The following is a 7,434-nucleotide window of genomic DNA, read 5'->3' on the forward strand; positions in this document are numbered from 1 at the left end:
GCACATGTTAGCTCACTACCTTTAACGGGTGTTAAATGCAGTTCCCCAGGTGACACCACGGGGAGGTCAGTGTCCACTTGAGATGAAAGAGAGACCAAGATAAATCCTGGGCTTTGCCATGTTAAAACCGGTCAGGACCGTTGCTTGGTATCTTCCATCCCCTACGTCACCGCTCTTTATAAAGAAGGGAATTTTAATCACCGATAGAATGGGTGCTATAAGTAAAAATATTTGATAAGAGATGTAACAGGAAGACATTTAAAAGAAATGTAAAATTAATACAAGAATTGTCATATGTTATTTTCCCATGGGAATCTTTCACATTCTCTCTATGTTGTTGTAATTGATTTTATATGACGCTATCAAAGTTTCATTTACCCGAGGAGGTTTTAGCTAAAGCTTGAAGGATTTTCTTTCTTGCCTTGACTTTTTGGTTGATGTAAAAAATGAAGGTGGTTGTCGTAGACTACCTCAAGTATTTCCGGAACATGTGTTATGAAATATAAACTTCTATGTTGAGTTCTCGTTACAAGCAAGTGAAAAGTTACACTTTGTACGTTCAATCCCGCGACGACCGGTTCTATGCACCGGATTGACTCGGAGGAATCTTCGACCAGGGGCCGTCACCTCAACAATTATGTGTGTGTTCGTGTATTTTTTTCACCATGGGAGCGGCAATTTATCCCGGAATGCCTGCTCCGAGCTCTCCTGGTCCGTGCCGGGATAGAAATGAACCCCAGGCCAGTATGGATCTGTTCCGTTTGCCAGATCCGCATCCACCACATGTTAACAATGGTGAGATGTAATGGATGTATGGAATGGGTGCATTTTCGTGGGTGCTCTGACCTGAGTAGCACCCGGGATTACAGCACATCACCCAGTGCGTCTTCTACGTCGTCGTCTGACTCTTCGTCGTCCCCAGAATACGAGACGCCCCCGCAGTCTCCCCAACAACAACAAATGCAGCATCTAACACCACATGTTGTTGTTCAACGGCCCGGAAATGCATCATTCCTGCAATTCAATTGCAACGGTCTCCGCAATAAGGTCAGTGAAATTGTGGACTTTATAAGTCGGAAAAACATCATGGTCGCCGCGATCCAGGAAACAAAGCTCACCGCCACCTGTAGCTTACGTTGTGATGGTTACAAAGTTTTGCGGAAGGATTGCACAAGAAGCGGAGGAGGAGGACTTGCCTTCCTAATACACCAGTCTGTCCAGTACAGACCTATCTCGCTTGAGCTTGGAGTGTATGGGGGTAGCAGTAAAGTGTGGTACTGCCGAGGTAGAGCTGCTTAATGTGTACATACCGCCGATGAATGGCTGTGCCCGGCGTTATATGCCCAATATTAGTTTGCTTTTAAAGGGCGATAACCGTCTGGTGCTAGGGGACTTTAATGCTCATCATGAGCTTTGGCATTCCGTCCTCGGTAATGACCAGAGGGGTACAGCGCTGGCAGAGCAAATCGATAGCTCCACGTTTTGCGCGGTGAATGAAGACGCTCCTACGAGGATTAGAGGAAACTGCCACAGCTCGCCAGATATCACCATTGCACAGTGGTCCCACTTGTATGAAAAAGAGTGCCAAAAATAGTTTTAATCGAGCTACCGCCTCCAAATTTTAAACGTAGGTTTATAACAAGAAGAAAAAAGGATAGAAAACCATTTTTAGTGGATGTAGGTCCATATTTTGGTATAGCTCCCATAGAAAGGTACCGCCCGATTTGTGGAATTTTGACAATTTTGGCCAAATTGACCAACCGATTTGGATGTTATTTTGCATTTTGAGTTCTGAGTTAATAAACTATCTCCTTGCAAAAAATAATCAATATAGGTCCACGTTTAGGTATAGCCGCCATATAAAGGTACCCTCAGATTTTCGGTATTTTGACAATTTTAGCGAAATTTTCCAACTGATTTGGCTGTAATTTGGCACTTTGATTTCTAAGTGAACCAAATACCTCCATGCAAAAATGGTCAATATCGGCCGACGTTTATATATAGCCCCCATAAAATCGTATCTCCCGATTTTCGAAATTTTGACGATTTTATCCGCATTTTCCAACCGATTTGGCTGTAATTTAGCATTTTGAGTTCTGAGGATGTATTTTTCGTTTTTAAGGCCTCATATACAAATCACAACTTGTTTGACTTAACTTGGCGTACAAAAATAAGGCTGGATGTTAAACATTTGCTATGTTTAGAGAATATTTATTTCAATCGCAATAAATTTTGTCGCCATCAATTTTTCGATTTTTGTCCACGGACGGAACCACTGTGCATTGTGGCACCAGGTCTGATAAATGACGTATCCTGGCAATCCGTCATTTCCCTTAGTTCGGAACACCTCCCTATCATCGTCTCCGTAAACAGACCACCCAACTTCATTGCCACTGAACGCCGTACTTTCCTGAACCAAGGGAAAGCTGATTGGCAAGGTTTCAGAGAATTTACCAATCACCGCTTCAGACAATTGCCCACCCCCTCAGATCCTCGGGTAGCTAAGAGAACTTTCCGAGACATCATCACTAAAGCAGCGGCTCGCTACATACCTGCTGATCGAATACCCGAAATAAGACCAAATTTCCCAGCAGAGGCTACGGGACTAGCAAATGAACGTGATGAGCTTCTTCGTACGAACCCCGAAGACCCAAGAGTTAGAGAACTTACTCTTGAAGTCAATAGGCTAGTAGGCGAACATAAGCGGAAAAAGTGGCTAGACCATCTGAAGCAATGCAACATTGGTGCAGAAATAAGTAAATTGTGGACAACGGTTAAATCACTCTCGAGTCCGGAAAAGAAGAATGAGAGAACGGCTGTTACTTTCAACGGTGTGACAGTAACTGACCCAAAGAGGTGCGCGTGTTATTTTAACCGGCAGTTCATAGAGCACCCCGAGAGTGATAGTGTGAAGAGAAGTGTGCTACGCCGTATAAGAGCTCTTCCAGTCGAGGAGGTACCACCACAATTTACGATGAGCGATGTTGCAGATGCCATCCGAAACGCTAAATCATCTAAAGCGTTGGGCCCGCATCGAACATCGATGGTAATGCTTAAGCAGCTGGATGAACCTGGAGTTGAGTATTTAACAAGTGTTCTCAACCTATCGTTAGTCACCCATGTTGTACAAGATGCCTGGAAAGTTGGCAGGGTGGTCCCGCTACTGAAGCCTGGCAAGAACGCCAGCAGAGGTGAATCGTACAGACCGATTTCACTCCTGTCGCTAGTAGCAAAGGTCCTAGAAGCGCTATATCCATATGCACAAATATCAGTAGAGGACTGAACCAGAAAAGGCCGTGCGACCGAACAGTCATGGTGGCTCTTGACCTATCGAAGGCCTTCGATACCGTCAACCATGCCAAGCTGTTCGAGGATATAGAGAAAACTAATCTCCAGCCATGTTTGAAACGTTGGGTAATCAACTATATGTGTGGACGCCAGTCGTGGTCTGCAATGGTTAGCGTATCGCAGTGGAAGAAGATTCAAACCTTATGACACCAGTGGACCATCTTCATGAGGAGGCGAAAGTTTTACCGGTGCATCAGCACAATAAGATGTTGTCGATGCAGTACCTGCTTGGGTGTTACCGCAGTGAGCATCCCTGTCACGATTTAATGGACAGGCTCCCCCCACCCAGGCACGTCAGGAGAGTCCTTCATGATCTAGAGAGAGAGGTCCAAAGGGATAAAAGGGAACCGCTAGATCAACTTGCCTATCAGGCAGGCTTGAATCGCATTCACACCAACATGGTTGCGCAAGCAGTACGAAGATACCGTGTGAATGCCGTACTTGGAGACCATCCCCCATCCATCGCAGCAGAAGAACGCCAGCTGCCAAGGCAAACACGAGTGGTTTTAGCTCAGTTAAGATCCGGACGATGCAGCCGCCTCAATTCGTATTGGGCCAGAATTGACGCCACGATACCCAACATATGCCCAGCATGTGGATTGGGACCACACGATACTCTGCATTTATTCAACTGCCCAGCTAACCCCACTCACCTGTCTCCTTATTATTTATGGACGCAACCAGTCCAGGTTGCAGAATTCTTGAGTCTGGATACAGAGGAACTTGATAACTGAAATAATACACGAAAGAACATATATGCGTTGCTACAACAACAACAACTTTGTACGTTAAAAAGAGATAACGGGAGATTGCCCTATTGAAAGACATGAGTGATGGTGTCCAAATTGTTGGGCATGTTATCAATAGACTTCGGAGTTTGCATATTTTTCAAAATTTGAAATAGAAAATGTTTGATATTTTTGGTTGATTTTATATATATTTTTGTCATATTTGGATAACACCAGCGAAAAGATCGTAACATATTGGTTGAGTGTGGGACTTTGTTAGAATTAATTTGTTTCAATACAAAAACTCCTTAGGTCATGTTAACTCGATTATAACACAATTAAGTAATAAATTATGTACAAATATTGCAATATAATAATATAATTGTTCCACAAACATCCCAGGCGGGACAAGGGAGACTTCTCTCATATCAATGAGTGCACCCCGATTCATATTAGCTAAATGATATGGGACCTACTGTTTATCGCCGAGCCCGAACGGCGTGTCTTACGACACCACTTTATAGAGAAGTTTTACATGGCTGAAATACTCAAGAAATATCGCTACCATTACCGAGGGGTATTTTGTCACCGTTGAAAATTTTGATGTTGCCTGGCCGGGGAATCGAACCCTGGCATTTAGCGTGCAAGTCGGATAGGCCTACCATTGTACGACGGTGGCAATCGGTTTAGTCAAAAGTTACTCAGTAGCAAAAATATAGCGTTCTAGACTGATTACAATAGACGGACATGGCTAGATCGACTTTTAATTTTATCCTGATCAAGAAGTTTTGTAATCTGTCTGGGCTATCTCTGGCTCTGGGTCTATCTCCAGTTCCAGGAAAATGGCTGTGTCGATAGGATGTTACAATTGGAGTTAGATGAGTAGGTTTGGCAGGGCAGTCGAAAAAGTGCAGTGTGTCATGCGGGTCCATGCCGCATGCGGGGCGGATGTTTTGCGCGGTGCGATCGTTCTTTCCTTAATAAGAATTAAGGCGACTGCAATATGAGCGTAATTGAGCCAAAACTACTCTGGTTTGTCGTGGCAGCTGACGCTCCTCAGCTGCGATAGATGGGGAATGTACTCCGAGGACTTCATTCACACTATATTTGATTATGGCCTTAGCAACTGCGTCCTAGTCAATGCTATTTAAACCTGCTTGATATGCCTGTTAATCTAGGACCTCTTTCTCTAGAGCGTGGATATCCTTCTTGATGTGCCTGGGTGTGTCGGGCCTATCCACCAGATGTTGATTGGGGTGGCTCTCACGGTAACATCGGAGCAACTACTGCAACAAAAGCATCACATTGTGTTGCTGTACTGTAAGAATCTGTGCCTCCTCATGTAGATGATTCACTGAAGACATGAGGGGGCACCGTCTTGCTGTTCTCAGGCGGCATTCTGGCGGTTTGATTATTTTCCCATGGTGTATCACATAATCCCGGGGGCCAAACTTGAGCCGCATAGCTTACCACAGATCGACCTATAGCGTTATATGTAGTCAACAAGGTTTCCTTATCTGCACACCAAGTGCTGCCGGCCAGGGATTTGAGGACCTTGTTTCTACTTTTCAGTTCGTCGCAGATAGGTGCGGCATGTGCGGACGACGTGAACGTAGTGTCGAATGTGGGGCAGTTTGTGGTCAGAATTCTGCTAGCATCGACCACGACATTCAACACTCTTCTATACTGCGCCGTCCATCTGGTGAATAGAGTGGCAATAGATATGGTGGCATTTCTGCACATTCCTTGCGTAGAAAAAGGTGGTAAGATCAGTTAAATAGGAGTTCAGTCTCTCACAGATGTCATCAGGGTAGGTACCTCACGCCAGAATCGTACAATCATACGCATACATTACGATCTCGATGCCGTCTGAAGGGGGCGGAATACAGGAGATGCAGAAATTCAATAGTTCCCGATATATAACCCCACCTTTCGGAACTCCCTGCTTCACTCTACGGTGTTTGGACTTCTTGTTTCTGAATTCCATGTACGACTGGCGTCCAGACATATAATTGGTTATCCAACAGTTCAAGCTTGGCCGGAGGGTTGTCAGTTCAATGTCCTCAAAAAGCGTGGAGTGTCTGACAGTATCAAAGGCTTTTGATAAATCAAGCGCCACCATCACTGTTCTATCACACGGCGCTCCTTGGTTGAGTCATTGATAAATGTGTGTGGAGTTGTGGTGTAGCGCTGTTGTCGTGCTGAGCTGCTTACGATTGGCAACTGGATAGGTATTTCTGACGCTGGGGAGGACTAAAGACCTAGGTACATAAGCTGCCTTGCCTGCTTGCTTTGCTTGCTTTTGATAAAATAATAAATAAGAAAAGGGCAACCCAGATCGAAATTTGCTTGGCCTTCTTTATTCTTTTATTTTTATTATGTCAGAAATGAAGCAGCAAAGCACGGCAAGCAGGCGAGGTAGCTTATGCACCCAGGCCTTAAGGCCTCAAGAGCCTTTGCTACAGGCGATAAAAGCGAAATCGGCCTGTACGATTTCCTGGCTTCAGTAGCGGAGATATCCTGTTCATTTTCCAGATTTCGGGAACGATGTGGGCGGCTGAAGAGAGTTTGGGATCTTTTGTGAGATACTTCAGTCCTGGCTCATCCAGCTGTTTCAGCATTACTATGGAGATTCCGTCAGGGCCCAACGCTTTAAACGATTTGGTGTTCATGATGGGATTCGTAACATCATCCATTGTAAACTGTGGTGGTTCATCCTCGGCAGGAAGACATTTGATGCGGCGTAGTACTCTCCTCTTCGCCCTGTCACTCCCGGCGTGCTCCAGAAAGTGCCGATTGAAATAACTTGCTCTTCGGGTCAGTCAACGTAACTTCGCCAAACGTGACTGAGGTCCTATCTTCCTTCCAGTCGATTCCCTGACTCTGGCGTCACTGCGGTTGGCTCGAAGAAGCTCATAACACGCATTTGCTAATCCCGTCGCCTCTGCTGTGAAGTTTGGTCTCACTTCGGGTTTTCGTCCAGCAGGATGATGTCTCGGAACATCCTTTCCGCTACCCGAACATCATAAGCTTTGGGCAGACTCTCTAATTAGCTAATTAGCTTTCCTATGAACGATGAAAGTGCGCCGTTCAGAGGTGATTAACGTAGAGCTATAAATCTGCTCAGCCAGCTATAAATCCCTCTGGTCGTTTCTGAGGACTGAATGCCACAACTCATGATTAATGGTAAAGTCCCCCAAGACCAGACAGTTATGACCTTTCAAAAGCGGGTTAATGTTGGGCCTATAACGTGGAGTATAGCTATTTATCTGTGGGATGTAACGTTGAGCATCTCTACCTCGGCAATTCCACACCTGACTGCCGCCGCCATACATTCCATGTACGGCTAATTAGAATC

This window comes from Musca autumnalis, unplaced genomic scaffold (genome assembly GCF_047663935.1).
Source record: "Musca autumnalis isolate F117 unplaced genomic scaffold, ASM4766393v1 scaffold_4, whole genome shotgun sequence".
Classification (NCBI taxonomy): Eukaryota; Metazoa; Arthropoda; class Insecta; order Diptera; family Muscidae; genus Musca; species Musca autumnalis.